The 13,985-nt window shown below is 42.5% G+C and overlaps 1 protein-coding gene across 6 annotated transcripts in view; it reads left to right on the forward strand.

Annotated features, from left to right (window-relative positions):
- The window catches only part of FERMT2 (FERM domain containing kindlin 2), a 145,239-nt gene that overhangs the window by 99,250 nt on the left and 32,004 nt on the right, over positions 1-13,985 (forward strand). The gene's annotated exons all lie outside the window — the stretch shown is intronic.

The raw sequence follows: 13,985 nt of genomic DNA on the forward strand, positions 1-13,985 counted from the left end.
AGTCGGTAGTTGCAAAATAGCAAAGCGTCCGGTAGCACCTTTAAGACTAACCAACTTTATTGTAGCATAAAGCTTTCGAGAACCACAAGTCTCTTCGTCAGAGAGAGCTGTGGTTCTCGAAAGCGTATGCTCTAATAAAGTTGGTTAGTCTTAAAGGAGCAACTGGACTCTCTACTATTTCCTAATTGTATTTAATTTCAGTTTCTGTCCAACAGGTTCAAATTCTGTATTACAGCTGACTGGAGACAGAAGTGCTAACCTTGTGCCTGTCTGTTCTGAACTGCAAAGCAACAACCTCTTTTAGCCCCAACCGAATTGTGGAAAGATTTGTTTTTATCCTTGTTTGCATCAGTGCTCATTGTTCAGTGGCACACAGCACAGCTCTCAAATGTATTTTTTAAAAGAAAGTTGCCAGGTGATAGTTGGTCTTCTCTAATGGGGGCGCTGTAAGTGGATCCTGTGATCTGCAAAAGGATCGCAGATCTTTCACTAGTTCCCTTCCCCCTGCTGGTCCTTTCTGACGCAAAGGAAGCTTATTCCCAGGCTTGTGGGATCCGTTCGGGAGGCTGCAGAGGGGAGGGAGAAGATAAAATCACCCTGTATTGTCGAAGGCTTTCACGGCCGGAGAACGATGGTTGTTGTGGGTTTTCCGGGCTGTATTGCCGTGGTCTTGGCATTGTAGTTCCATTGTAGGAACTACAATGCCAAGACCACGGCAATACAGCCCGGAAAATCCACAACAACCATAAAATCACCCTCTCCTCTCTTTCCTGACAGCCGGAGAGCTGTGCTCTCAGAAAAGGCTGAGAGGCACTGGGACTTTGTTTGCCACCATGGAAAAGCTACAAATGGGAGAAAGATTCATAAGAGCAGTAAAGGAAATTTATAGAGACCAGAGTGCAGCAATTGTGGTGAATGATGAGGTGACCAAGAAATTGACTATAGGTAAAGGAACAAGACAAGGTTGCCCGTTGTCTCCACTGTTGTTTATTTTGGTTTTGGAAATATTGATGATACAGATACGAGAAGACAATGCAATCCGTGGAATAAAAATAAAGGACTTTTCCTATAAGGTCAGAGCATTTGCGGACGATATAATGCTAATTGTGGAAGATCCAATGGAGAATATGCCAAAAGTAATAGAGAAGATTAAGGAATTTGGAGATTTGGCAGGATTTTATGTAAACAAAAAGAAGTCAAAGATACTATGTAAAAATATGACTAAACAAAAGCAACAACTATTAATGGAAATAACAGACTGCGAAGTAACAAGTAAGGTGAAATATCTGGGAATTGAACTGACTGCAAAGAATATAGATTTATTTAAAAACAACTATGAGAAATTGTGGACTCAGATAGAGCAAGACTTGATTAAATGGAATAGACTGAACTTGTCATGGTTGGGAAGAATTGCAGTAATTAAGATGAATGTGCTGCCAAGAGTGATGTTTCTGTTACAGACAATACCAATTATCCGAGACTCTAAGCAGTTTGAAAAATGGCAGAGGAAAATAACAGATTTTGTTTGGGCAGGCAAAAAGCCTCGAGTGAAAATGAAAGTGTTACAAGATGCAAAAGAAAGAGGCGGAATGCAACTGCCCAACCTAAGACTTTATTATGACGCAATTTGTTTAGTGTGGTTGAAAGATTGGATGACGCTGAAAAACCGGAAATTACTGGCCTTAGAAGGATATAAAAAAATATTCGGATGGCATGCATACTTATGGTATGATAAAGTAAAAGCAGACTCTATGTTCTTACATCATTATATTCGGAGAAGCCTATTCACAACTTGGAAGAAGTACAGAAATTACCTACAAGATGGAATCCCCTCATGGGTGGTTCCATATGAAGTAATAGATCCGAGAACTGTCGATAATGAACAACAGTGTTTAACATACAAGGAGATAACCCGAATGGAATTTTCTAAACCCAAAATAAAGACGCAGGACGAGTTGTCTCCAAGTTATGATTGGTTTCAGTATAGACAGATCAGAGAACTTTATAATTCGGACTGTGCGAAGGGAGGGATAAGAATGGAGAATTCGGAATTAGAACAGGCACTTTTACAAGAGGACAAAAAGGAAATCTCTAAGGTATATAAAGTGCTGCTGAAATGGTATACTGAAGATGAAACAGTTAAAGTGCAAATGGTGAAGTGGGCTATAAACTTTAATAAGGAAATAACAATGGAGGCGTGGGAATACTTGTGGAAAAATACATTGAAGATCACGACATGCACCAATATCAAAGAGAATGTCTACAAAATGATTTATCGTTGGTATATGACACCAAAGAAAATTGTGCTAGGGAATCTGAACACGTCTAATAAATGCTGGAAATGTAAAAAGCATGAGGGATCTTTGTATCATATGTGGTGGACTTGTGAGGTAGCTAGGCAGTACTGGGGGGAAATAATAAGAGTAATAAGCGAGATTTTACAATTTCAAATTAATAAGAACCCAGAACTCCTGCTACTGAACTTGGGAATGGAGGACATTCCAGCACAATATAGGACATTGCTATTTTACATGACAGCAGCGGCTAGACTTTTGTACGTGCAAAAGTGGAAAGTGCAAGAAGTGCCAACTATTGAGGACTGGATTTATAAATTGCTGTACATGGCGGAAATGGACAAAATGACAAGGAAACTGAGAGACCTTGATCCAGGACAGTTCAACACGGATTGGGAGAAGCTGAAACAATATTTAGTGAAGAAATGGGAGGTGGGAGGAGAACTGTGGCAGTTTGAAAATTACTGAAATACAATAAAAGTAGAGGGAGGTGACTTTACCGGGGGGCGGAGAGTTAAGTGAGAATTTCTAAGCAACTATTTTATTAGACTATTATATATAGCATTAAGTATTACAGGTGTTATTATAAGAATTATAATGATAGAAATTAACTAACTATAAGGATAGAAACTAATTAATTTCATTTTTGGCAATAATCGTATAATGGAGATAATTTTATAATTGCAATGAAGAAATTTAAGCAAGGTGGGAAAATATATATTAATGTATAGATCATGTATTAAATTGATTGACTTAGTTTGGAGGTATATATGGGTCAAATTGGTTGACTACTTTTGGTGGATAGTTGCATAATGGAAGAATTATATAATTATATAATTAAAACAGTACGAAGATAAGATATGTAGAAAAAGTAATATATAGAGTATAAGTTAAATTGGTTGACTTATATTGAATGTACTGTTTATAGAAGTATCTAAAATTATGCTAAATGAGGGATAAATTGTTTGTCCCATATTGAAGATGAGATTATAAGAGTACCAAAATAGAGTATAGAGTACCAAAATTAGCTAAATGATTATTATCAAAAGAAAATATGCCAAGAATGTATTATTTAGTTATGCATTATTTAGTTGTTAAAGTAAGTAGGAAGACAGAAGGAGCACTGTGTTATATAGATAAGCTTAGAAGAAAGTGAAAGTTTACGTTTGATAGATAGAATAAATTTGAAATGAGTAAGGGAAAAGGGACAAGGGGTTGGAAAACTGTTGGAAGTCAACAAAAGGGGGGAAAGGGAGGGGGTTAGAATTGGAAAAATTAAAGGAAACTGATTGTAATGTACCAATTAATGATATCTAATCCAATAAAAAAATTAAAAAAGAAAAGAAAAGGCTGAGAGGCCATTTAGTTGCCTCCCAAGACACTGCTTAGTGATGCAGATTCTCCAGCCCTGGGAATGAGCTTTCTTGGGGTTAGGCTGGACTGCTCAGGGCAAGGGGAATGTAGGAAAGATCCGTGGCACAGCACCTTCTGCTAATGGGCTGTGGGGTCCAGTCTCATGCCTCTAAATGTACATGCCAGTTGAACAAGCCAGGGTGCTTTCAGGCCTCCGGATTCTTTGGGAACGGCCTGTGACTGAACTGCCATGTGAACTGGCTTGTACTGCTTCTACAGCAATCATTTATTACTTTATTTCATTCATACTCTGCCTTTCTCCCCAAAGTGTTCTCCTCGCCTCCATTTTATCCTCCCAACAAGCCTGTAAGGTAGGTTAAGCTGAGTGTGCGTGTCTGGCCCAAGGTCGTCCAGCAAGCTTCCATGGCAGAGGGGGGGTTCAGACATGGGTCTCCCAGATCCAGTAGCCACTACATCCCACTGGCTCTCCCACTTTCCTGGCTTTCTGCAAAGTGTTCAGATCTGAATTATTCAGGAGGAATTTTTAATGCGGGTAGGAGGGAGGTGCTGTACCAAAACGGTTCAGAGAGCTACTTTGGGAAAGGGATAGGAACTGCAGACTGTACTATTGTGTACTGACTGCATTATTTATGGGATGTTCCAGCTGTTGTTCTTATTGACTTACACTGAGTCTCACTGAGAAAGGTGAACTATAAATAATGTAAATAAATAAATCGTAAATCAATAAATCTGACCTTCTGGGGCAACGGAAAGCAGTTCCGTGCCATCCTCTATATGACATCCCTTCATGTGAAGGTTGGACAAGAACCAACAGGCTGAAATTAAATCAAAAGTTTTTTCAGCTAAACATTAGGAAGAACTTCCTGACAGTTAGAGCGGTCCCTCAGTGGAACAGGCTTCCTCCTGAGGTGATGGGCTCTCCTTCTTTGGAGGTTTTTAAGCAGAGGTTAGATGGCCACCTGACAGCACTGCTGATTCTGTGGACCTGGGCAGATCGTGAGAGGGAGGGCAGGAAGGGCTACATCAGTGCTTCGTTCTCGTGGCCCCTTCTTACATGCCCAGGGTAAGGCCGATCGCCACTTTGGGGTCAGGAAGCAATTTTCCCCAGGCCAGTTTGGCCAGAGATCCTGATGGGTGTTTTGCCATCTTCTGGGCATGGAGAAGGGTCACTGGGGATGGGGGTGGAGGTACATTTGTGAATTTCCTGCATTGTGCAGGGGGTTGGACTAGATGACCCTGGAGGTCCCTTCCAACCCTATGATTCTATATTACTAATGGTAGTGTTTGTAAAAACCACAGTCATCAAGTGGAGTTTGGGATGTTCAACATTAACACACAAAACTGCAATAAATACATTATGCCTGTTCGGTTGTGTTTTTTTAAGGAAGCATCAATTTGGGAAAGGAAGGCATGCATTAATTGAAAACCCTCCTTGGGTCCTGAGATGTTTGGGGAAAAGGCTGGTGTATGTTAATTTATTATAAATAAATAGTAAATTAAACCAATATACACAGTGGCTCCTCTGAAAAAAAAACCCTGAAGTTTTTCTCCAGGTATATTTAAAGATCAGGAGAGAGGAATGACAACTGAGATAGAAGAGGGGACAAATTCCACACTGAAAGTTTCCAGAGCAAGAGGCTTAAAATCCACCCTGAACCCTTGGTAGCAGGTGGTAGACGAGTATTAATACACATCAGGTTAAGATTCTTGGAGCAGGTCCGGATGTCGCCTGTACCAACCACTGTGTTTAAATTTAAACTGCCATTTTGCAAGTAACCGGTGTCACAGGTTGTGACATTGTGGCGCAGTTGTGTTCCGACAGGATCTCAGAAGCACGGTAGCCAACTGAGTCATGGCTATGTCTGGCCCGAGCAACTCCGTCAGGAATTAAGTCAGGGTTCTTTGATAATCTGTAGACTCCGGGTCTCCTGTCCTGCAGGCACCTTCCTATTTTTAATTGTGGGTCACTATGCCCAGGCCAGAGAAGCAACAGCATCCTCTTCTGCGTCACTGCAGGAAGTGCTGAAATCGAACTCTCTGAGACGTGGAAAGGGCATGTTGGGGCCAGGCCCAAGAAACCCCCTGTGGCGAAGTCTAATGGATTGTATTACCAATGCAAACATGAGTGGTAACCTAATGCTGAAAACATCTTTCCTGTCCTGTCTGCCTCCTTTTAAAATGTCAACCACCTCTTTAACTGGCAACAGGAAGTGTCATGCGCTTCTGAAAGACTTCCCTGCTGAATATAGTCTGGCGTCTGATTTCTGGTTTACCAGGTCACCCACTAAGCAGTGCGACAGTCCTAAGCATACTTTCTGGGAAGTCTGTCCCACTGAACTTAGTAGGGTCAACTTTGGAAGTAAACCTGCTTAAAGTATAAGAAGAAGGAAAAGGTGTCATTGCCTCTAAGGATTATTCTGTAGTCCTGGGTCCTCTGGGTGCCCCCATATATTTAAAAACAGACAATAAACAAATCATGCCCAACAGTCGGTGATTCCGCACACGTTGGATAATGCACTTCCAATCCTCTTTATAGATCATTTGGAACGGATTTTTTTGTGTGCGGAACAAAAAATCCACCTTAAACGATTGATAAAGTGCATTGAAAGTGCATTATCCAACGTGTGCGGAATCAGCCAGATGATTAAAACTACCAAAAAGAAAGTTAGCTGATAGGAAATCCCTGCTAGCTTTGGAACAAGCTGTGAATAGTTTCCTGGAAGCAAACATAATTGGGAGGAGTTTGCAGTACGTTCATTTATGTCCTTTTGTTTCCTGTGTCTTGAATCTTTCCCTTGCTATCCTTTGTCCGTTTTGACATTAAAGCAAAGGTCCCCCATTCATTCATTCTAGAGCAGGAGTAGGTAACCCCTGGCACGTCCGGTCATGCACAGCAGACCCTTTTGCTTGGCGCACACAGGACAGATCTCTACCGGAGGAACTGAGAGGAGTCTCTGAAATGTTGCAAGCACCTCTGGGGCTCAGCTCACACCAGCTGTTTCTGGCCAAGCGCAACCCTCATCACTCTTCTTCCCCCAATTTGCTGGCACCCTGGTATCTTCACAGGTAGATGATGTGGAATGTGGGGCATTTTGACCAAAGAGGTTGCCTATGTCTGATCTCGAGTACCTTTTATCTGGTCTGAGGCTTTGGAGAGTGGGCTGTAAATGTAACAGGATGAATATTCATAAGGAAGCTTGCACGCTAGTAGTTATGAATTTAAAATTATATCCAGTAATGTATTTGCTGGAATATAGTGTCAAGGTAATTCCAGAATAAGTTATATCTTCTCAAAAACTTAGTTGTTGCAGCTTGAATGATCTTGGCACGATCGTGGACTCAAAAAACTTTACTGCAGCTAGAGATGGTTGTGCATTATGTTAGTGGCCAAAAATATCTGTTTAGAGACGAGATCAGGCAGGGCAGTTCTGTTCATTGTATGCTGGAATGTATTTAAAAGGGTGTGTTAAGTTTGGTGTAGTGTATTTTGCAGTGCTTTTTTGTGAAATCAAAATCTGTAAGATTAACCTGAAGAGAAGGCAAAAGAATGATGATGTCTCTGTGGCACCAGACTGGCATGAACATAGGGTTGCCAACATCCAGTTTGTGGCTGGAGATCTGGAATTGCAGCTGATCTGCAAGCTAGAGAGATTCCCTTCCCCTGGAGGAAATGGCTGCCTTGGAAAGTGGGCTCTATGGCATTATACCCAGCTGAGGCCCCTCCCCTCCCCAAACTCAAGCTCCACCTCCAAAATCTTCAGGAATTTCCCAACCCAGAGCTGACCGTTCTGCATGAGCTCATGCATGCGCCTGTTTGCATAGGTACAAAGAAGATTGGCTCGAAGGGGCATCTTCCTCTTACCAAGTGCACAGGTATCCGTAGGGCTTCTTTGGAGCTTTCTTCATTCCACCTCCACAGAGGTTGAAACTCCGAGCAGCCCTCACGGTCGTGTACTTCATTGCACATAAAGTTAATGCCCACACTGGGAGATCTTGTGGTTATTTGAATTCAAGATCTCTCCTTAACTATTGAAGCCCCTTCTTCTAGCATGTTCAATATGCAGTTCAGGGGAGATCCAACATTCAGGGAACTGCAGGACGTGTCAGTTCAGTTGTTCGCTTCTGCGTGCGACTTAAGGAGTGGTGGAGTAGGAAGTGTGCAACTGCGGCCTGCTCCCAGTTTCGCTGTGCGCAGAGGGAATATGAAGTATTGTAGGAACTGTCTCTTTGTTCATACTGAATGCTTGGTTTTGGCAGCTTCAGGTTAGTGCTGCACCCGCGGTGGATGGGATTTCCTGATTGTTTTGTGCTAATTTTAAAATACTTCTGGGAAAGTGTTGAATACCTGATTATTTCATACTCTAGGACGTTACATAAGATGCAGTTCCTGTTGGGACAAGGCACACGGTGGATTTCTTTTTAAATTGACTCTCTTAGTAACTTGTACAAGTGTTTGCCTGCAGCTTCATGCCATATAATTCTGGTATTAAAACACGAAGCTTCAAGAAGCTGCTCCTGGTATAGTTATTAGTACATTCCATCCCAAGTACTATTGCTTGAGCCTGTGAGAAACATTTAAAAAGCTCTGGCGGAAAAGAGTACTGAAGGGTACGCTACAGCTTACCTCTGGAACGCTCCCTTCCTGCACAGTCTTGCTAGCCAAAGTATTCATGTTCATACGCAGTACATTTAGAGGTAGTAATTTGGCCTCGTGACTGGCAAGGCCCTCTCTGCCTGGTGCCAAAGAACATTCTTGACCTCTGTTTTCTAAAGTGAATTCTAGCCCATGAGGTTTAAGCGATGGTTTAAAACTCAGCACGTGCAAACATCCTGCAGCCCTTTTCACTCCTGCAGCCCTGACCCTTGGACTATTCCTGACATCGTGGGACATGTGTGGAGCTGCACCGGTGAGGTAGGGTTCTGTAGTTAGGAGGATGAATGGGGTAAAATTGCCCTTCCTCCTCCTCCTCCTCCTCCTCCTCTTTGCATCAGTGCAGGTCCAACTGATGCAAGAGAGAGGAGGGTGAAATTTCATCTCCTCCTTCCTCTCTGCAACTCCCTTTCAATCCATGCAGCTCTTCCCCCACACAGGTCCTGCCACCCCAAAAAACTGTAGGATTGGCCTGTTTTTTTTTTTAAAAATGAACTCGTTTAATTGGTTTTGTTTTATTAGTTGCAGCAGCTCTCTGGATAGGTGGCTTATACATTTTCTACACAAATAAAGTAAAATAGAGACTGGAAGAATGGAATGTGGGGAAAGTCTGTTTACCTTCCATTCAGGCTTTGTTGGATAAAAACGAGGAGCCTGTTTGCTTTAAAAGACTTTCCTGCCAGTTATTTGTCTTTTCTGCAATTAACGTTTAAGCCCATGAATTCTTACCTGCTTTGATTCCAGTGAAATAATTGAAAATCATGAACAATCCAAAGACCTGATGCACGTTAATTGGAAATGGAAACCGCTGATTTGGTCTGAAGTGCATTCCCTCCATCGGCTTCCCATCAGCTGCCATGCTCAATTCAAGGTTTTGGCTGTCACATACAAAGCCCTTCAAGCCCTTGGTCCCTCATGTCTACAAGGCCTCCACGGTCTACCTGTGCCCCACCACAGCAGCTTCGCTCATCTGAACAGGGCCTTCTGCAGTTTCGACCTTCCAAATGGGCAGAATCAGCAGCTGCTCATGCACGTGCCTTCTCTGTGGTGGCCCCTACCTTAATGGAACGGTCTGCCTGAAGAGGCCTGGGAAGCTCCTACTCTTCTGGCTTTCCACAAAGCATGCAAAACTGAATTATTCAAGAGGGCTTTCTTACACAGTTAATAGGACTGTGCTGTATAGAAATGGTTCACATAGATGAATTGGTTAAGGGTCAGGGACTGTTCGCTGTACTACTGTGTACTGTATTTTCCTGGAATTATGCTTATACTGGATAGTTACTCCATGTCTTTTAGTACATCATCTCAATTGCATATGTTTCAGCTCTGTATAGGATTTCTGCTTCTTTTCACATTTCAATTGTATTGTTTATTGCATGTCTCGGCCTTTGTTTATAGCGACATACTCTGTGTAATCAGCCTTAAGTCTCAGCGAGAATGGCGGACTATAAATAACATAAATTATGAAATGGGGTGGCAGATTATTTACAGGCCTGTTTTTTATTCAGTTTGCTGAATTGCAGAATTGGTTCTTAATATGTTCTTTTGGCTGCTTGCTGTTCTGCAGTTATGTCAGACTAGGACTATCATGAAGAATGCAATCTTTAAATAGGAAAAATTGTTATCAGTGCTTGTAAAAGAAAAACCTTGTCGCGCAGGGACTTTGTCAGATTAGCAAAATAGCTGCAATTGGGGGAACTGGACAAATTAAACTGTTAAAGAGCTTGGGACTGTTACCTCAGGTAGGTTGCAAGGACAAGAGTTCTGTAATGAACAAGGAACAAGTTGTTATGCATCCTTGCCTTACAATATACAGAGCAAATACTTGGGTGTTCCTGGTTCTATGAGATTGCATGCTAATTCCTGGGATTCTTTGACCTCCTCAAGTGAAGTCCTCATATTATCTTAAAGTGGACAGATAACCAGGGATTAGGATTTCTCAATGCTACAGTGGCAATCTATACCAAGATCCAGCAAGCCAAGCCTAAGCTCTTCCCCATCCCGCACTTCGCAGTGCTTGCTTTTCTTTATCCGTGTGTTTTAAAGATCAGATCAGCTGTTGTTTTAGGAAGGGAGCAGCTAAGCAATCTCTGTTTGTAGTCCACCCTCCCCTGCCCTTGGCATTCTTCCACAAAGCCCAGAATTATAAATAAGCCAGTAAATTGCTTTGTAAGAGTGCTTTGCCCCCTCCTCAAATGTGAAGGAAATTAGAAGTTTATTAGGCTTTATGTCTTATTTTTTTAAAGTTATGAGGTGCGTATTAGCTTAAAGGATATGGTGCTTGGCACAGTTTCATGACAAATGTGGTTTGTGGAGTTCAGCACGGGACTTCCTTCGCCGTGAGTAGAAGTTCAGTGAAGTGCCAGGAAGAGACGGACAAGCAGTGCAGTTCTGAGCAGAGTTGCACCCTCTTAAGCCATTGACTTCAGTGCACTTAGAAAGGTGTGACTCTGCTTAGGATATCACTGTAGATGCCACGCAGGAGATGTGGATAGCAGTCAGTGAAAAGCAGCCATGGAAGGCTGCAGTCAGGAACAAAGGAATGGTGGGAGTGAGGAACCGTTTCAACCCCTTCTGCTCGAAATTCCCCATTTCCCACGGGTGGAATGCGAATTCTTCCTGCTTTTCTGTTGGAGGAAAGTTACCAGTGGAGGCGAAGAAGAGTCCCCATAGCCTCCCATTGTTTGTCTGTTCTCAGTTGTAGCCTCCTACAACTGTTACTTCCCTGTTTAAAAAAATGATACCGAGGCCTGCCTCCCAAGTGGCTGTAAGAGCCACACACAAAAAAGACCATTTCAAGTGGGTAGCCGTTTTGGTTTGTAGAAGAGCAAGATTCAGGTCCGGTAGCACCTTAGAGACCAACCACATTCCCAGGGGATGATCTTCGAGTTTCAGCTGAATTGACTCTCCGTCTTTGTGGTTCCTTCTAGCAACATATCAAAGGATTTCTCCCTGGGAGTACAGGCAAATGTCACACCCTGTTGAAAAACAAATTGCATTGGCAGCTGTAGAAGGTGGTTCCAATTGGGCTGCTAGTTTTGGAGCTGAGTCTAGGAAACATTGCAGTGCAAAGGGTGGGGGGCTCTAGGTGGAAAGCAGTCGATGGGGGAAGCATCCACTTCTCATCACTTTGCGAGTCACTTGCAGCTGTGAAGGGGCTCCCATGTTCTTGGACCCATGCTTGCTACCAAACTTGTTTTTGTTCTGAATAATGTTGAGTTACCAGCGTCTCCAAAGGGTTGGGCAAGAACGTAAAAGTCCTCTCATTTAAATGAGATGCACAAACTGCTAAAATTTTAAGTTATTAGGGTAGAGTTTTACTTTAAACATCTTATTTGTCAATTTGACTACAAATGATTAAGTGCTGCCCCTGTTCACTCAGCCTCCGTTGAAATAAAGGGAGGCTGTTCATCATCAGCGGTCCATAGATTTCCGCTCCTTTGTGTCCTTAATGTGGATTGCAAGATGGCTGTGCCAAAGCAGCTGGCTTCCTTAAGAGTTCCAGAGCGCTTTGTTTATGGTGGTCCGATTCCAGTTGTCCTTGTCCTTCAGGCTTTGTTGCAATCTGACAACTGTTCTTCTCCGGGCATTTGTCTGGGTACTGTAGAGAATTCTGCAGATCTTCCAGAAGGAAAGCCATCGTTTAAACGAAAATTCTTTACCTGCCGAAAAGCAAATGGAACGGGTGTCCTAAACTGCACCCTGCCTCATTGTTGCCTTTTAAAAGGGTTCATTCCTGGTAGGCATATAAGGAGGAGGCTTAAAATAGATCTGTAAATAGTCACTCATCTGTTGCAAGTATAGCTTCTGCATCTCCAGGCAACGAAGTAGGGAAGTTTTTGTAATTCGAAAGCGGTTGGGTGCTGCAGGTGACGACAAAAAGAGATGTGTTGGACCAGGTGGAAGTGGTCCAGACTTTTGGGAAACTCCCAGATTTCTGTGCACTGGTTTTCAAGGCTGGCTTTGAACTGCCCATGGGTGTGTTCTGGTACTGGTTCTGATGTGCTGAGAACCGTTCTGCACATACAAGTTCATACATAACAGGAAAAGCTCCCTGTACTGTGGGTGCGGGATTGTAGTTGTAAGTCTTTCAAAGACTGTAGCAGATCTCTGTCTGCTGAAACAACAAGTCTCTTGTTCGCCTTCTGCTCCCATTCTCCATCTGTAAAATGGGCATAACATTGACTGGCTACTGTTGTGGTTTGGGGGCGGGGAATGTACAGTATTTTGCGTATTGGGAGAGCTGCAGGAATGAACTTATGATTACATTTTACACATCTTGCACTCTCTTTTTTAATAAATTCAATATCAGCTGCTTGTTGTTCATTTCATTATTTTGCCTCCTCCCTTCCCCCATCTTGTTTGTCCTGATGATCATCAAGTACGGCAACGTTTCTTTTAAAAAATCTCCTGCCAGCAGTGCTGTTGTTGTTTGTTTTGTCTGCCTTCTCAGGAGCACTTTCAAACAGGCCTTTATTTGTGTACACAAGGGGGAAAAAATTGTGTACACAAGATTAATCAGGAATGACATGTCTTTGTATTATGTAGGTTTTATTTAACATGGAACATATACAACAAATACCTAATGAAAATCACGCTGCTTATGGGGAAGGGACATTTACTAAGTGCCACTCTTTTCTGCATCTTCTACTCAGTCGCCCTCTTTAACTTGCCAGTAAACGTAGTACAGATACATAGTGTGTTGGGCTAGTCCTGATTCCGTGTTTGTTGTGTGAGTGTGCTTTATAAACTGCAACACTAGTAAGTGCCCTGTAGCTAATAGGGACATCCCAAGATTAAACAGATGAGAAATACGGCAGCCCCTTTTCAGTGACACACACAAGAAGCTCGCTCTCTGCTTGTGCTGTTAGTAAAACCCCTGGATTCCTATTGCAAACAGAACAGCTTTCTTTACTTAAGAAAGGCTTAATGGTCGTATTAGTGTTGGAATAGTCTGTCAAGGCAAGAGAGCAGAGAGAAATTAGTCTTTTCAAAAAATTTCCACACCGGCTTTATTTTGGATATGTTGAAATGGATGCTCTTGAGTGAAGCAAAAAGCAAATAAACAAAGGATCTGAACTGGATTGTTGAGGACTCTCTTTTTGCCCCTCTAAAAGAAATATTCTGCCTTCTGGTAGCCTTCATTAATGTCACGTGGGATGGCGGTAAGACCAAATATTCTAAAACCGTAAGGAATGGGTCTCGCAGCACATGCATAGCAAAAGGTTATATAAAACTTGCCACAAAGAGAACATGAAGCTTAGGCTCCCATGAACTATTTTAAGAAGCATTGATTTGAGGCTGGGGAGCCACACACTGAGCTGAAACCAAGTTGCCTGTATTTCGGGAAGTTCAGCCAAGAAAAGGAAAACGTTTGGAAGGCTGGTTCAGATGCTCACTTCTCATGCTTTGACGATCATCTCAGTTTCATGCATAAAGTTTGTCAAATACTTAGCCTTCTGGTGGGAAAAGTGGAAACAGTGATCACAGTTTTTTAAGGCGTCTTCTCTCCAGTGTGGTCACATCGTACGGAGGCTGTGTCACGCCCCGCGGCTGCTCCTACAAGTCTGAGGGGCGGCTGTCGATGTGAAGACCTTGCTGTCTTTAGTACTCAAAAGGAGTAAGGAATTTTAAACTACTACTCCTAAAAAAAAAGGTAAACATAT

The sequence above is a fragment of the Eublepharis macularius genome, chromosome 2 (assembly GCF_028583425.1).
Source record: "Eublepharis macularius isolate TG4126 chromosome 2, MPM_Emac_v1.0, whole genome shotgun sequence".
Taxonomy (NCBI): domain Eukaryota; kingdom Metazoa; phylum Chordata; class Lepidosauria; order Squamata; family Eublepharidae; genus Eublepharis; species Eublepharis macularius.